The following is a 2,557-nucleotide window of genomic DNA, read 5'->3' on the forward strand; positions in this document are numbered from 1 at the left end:
CCGTAGGTTAGAAGCATCCACCTCAAGCCAATCGCCTGATACCTACAGATTTGTCAAGCTGCTCAGGCAGTAACAACATAGCCTTCTGTGCTTCTATTCAAGGATTTAGTGCCAAGAAGAGGGCTGTCTCAGTTGTAGTCATTCTTTGCGTAGATACCTATTGAAATTCTGGTCCTTGGGTTAACTCATTGAAGGAGCCACAATTGAGGTCCCAGGAGAACATTCAGGCTTTGAAATGAAAGCATGACATTCACAAAGAGCCAGCAAATTGACATCAGGAGGCAATGAAAATAAATCTACTGTGGATGTGAAGGTTTATTGCTTCTGTACAAAACACTTGCACGTTGATTCAGGTGCTTGGGCTTTGAAGGAACGTACCTTTAGCCAACAGGCTGTAGTGGCATGCAGGACAAGGTGAAGTTTGGATTTGTAGTTGAGGCCAAAGATGTGGATGCATTCATTGTCTGCAGCTATGGATTTTCCTTACTTTAGTAACCAGAGAATGATGAATTATGAGTTTTTACATAGAATTTACAGTGCAGAAGGAGGCCATTCGGCCCATCGAGTCTGCACCGGCTCTTGGAAAGAGCATCCTACCCAAGGTCAACACCTCCACCCTATCCCCATAACCCAGTAACCCCACCCAACACTAAGGGCAATTTTGGACAGTAAGGGCAATTTAGCATGGCCAATCCACCTAACCTGCACATCTTTGGACTGTGGGAGGAAACCGGAGTACCCGGAGGAAACCCACGCACACACGGGGAGGATGTGCAGACTCCGCACAGACAGCGACCCAAGCCGGAATCGAACCTGGGACTCTGGCGCTGTGAAGCGATTGTGCTATCCACAATGCTACCGTGCTGCCCTTGTATGCAAAGGGTGGGTGGATTTGGTAGTGGGATATTTTGATTCCATTCCTGCTGCTGCTCCTTTGCAAGACAATGAATCACGGGCTGCAATCCCAATGCCTTTCTGTAAAGTGAAATTCTACAGGGCGCTATGTTCAATCAAAGACTCTGATGGTGTTTGATGGTTAAGTTTCTCCAGGCAACTCTTTGCAACATGTCTCACTAGGTGTGGTTACCAGGTGCACCGACGTCATGAGCTACAGTAGCCAAAGGTAGATCCCGTCACCCTCTTAGCCAGTCAGAGACTTCGCCATCCAGGCAAGAAAGAACTAGCATGGTTCTCTGGCATAAATTGATGGTGTTGGCTGCCGCCAAACAGAACATTTACATGTAATATTTGTGTTGTTGGTCACAAACCAGCTGTCTGGAAGCCATGAAGATTCAGCTTGACTTTGCCACTTCCAGATGTAACTATTGGAATATTCTCCATGCCTCTTACCTCTTGTTCTCTGCACGAAGTCCTGCTCACCAATCACCTCCTTCTTGCCGGCTCCCAACCTCAAATTTATAACCCTCCACAAGTGTTAAATCTGTCTCATGGTTTGACCCTCCCTCTCTCTGTAACTCCCAATATTACAACTTCTTCTCAATCCTTCTAATTCCAGCGCGTCTTGCTCCTCTCACAAAGAATGCGAGAAAAAACTGACAGCGCAAATGAGACAAGAACCAGCATCTATATAGCGCCTGTAGCGGTCCCTGCGGTCAAACAAACATTGACGCTGAGCCGTTTGAAAATGGAAGATAGTCATTGATAGCGATGAAGATGGACAGAAGGTTCAACATAGAGACAGCCAGGAAAATATCGAAGATGAAAGAGTGAAAGGTAGAATAGCAATGTCCCAATTAGAGGGAGATAAAGAGGATTGGCACAAATACACATTCTTCAAAAAATTCCGAAGCAATATAAACAAGTGAAAGTTAACTAAAATAAAAGGCTAGTGACTAAAACAATAATCACATCTGGCGTTTGACTTTGGGATTATCAACTTCACTGGCTGCCTTGAAACTACCTCTCAATTTTCATTTATTTCTAAGCTTATTTTTTTAAATTCTGCCATTGAGCGTTTTATATATAGAGCTGTAACGCTCAACTCCAGCAACTTTGAGTTGATTTTAATTTACTCGTCGATTTCTGGTTTTTATTGCGCTGCATTCTCTCGTTCCATTCTGGCAAATCTTTGTCCTGGTTTTCTTTCGATTTAACTCTCTTTATTTTCTTGCCATTCTTCTGCATGCCTATTTAGTTCAGAATTTCCGTCCTGTCTTTTTATTCGGGTCTGACATCCCACCTCATCAAAGCAGCAAGCTGTGACCAGAAGGTTAGGAGTTGCCATATGGCGAATGCCACGACACACAACTGGAAGGAAGCAAGTTGGGACAAAGCAACAGTGTCCCCTACCCCAAGAAGAAGCAGGGATTTTGCATTGACCCATAAGCAGTAGATGGGACAACGCAGTGAGGATACAGTGAGGCGGTCGCTCTCCCTTCTGTTTCCCTGCGTTGACTGCGAGAGGTTGAGGCTTTCGTAATCAACACGGATAGAGAAACAATTGTAACATTATACACGCCGTCTCTGAGATGAACGGGAAAAGCAACTCAAGAGATGAACAACTTGAAAGACGACTTTGTTTTAAAAAGGATACCTC

Source organism: Scyliorhinus canicula, chromosome 16 (assembly GCF_902713615.1).
Source record: "Scyliorhinus canicula chromosome 16, sScyCan1.1, whole genome shotgun sequence".
NCBI classification, from domain to species: domain Eukaryota; kingdom Metazoa; phylum Chordata; class Chondrichthyes; order Carcharhiniformes; family Scyliorhinidae; genus Scyliorhinus; species Scyliorhinus canicula.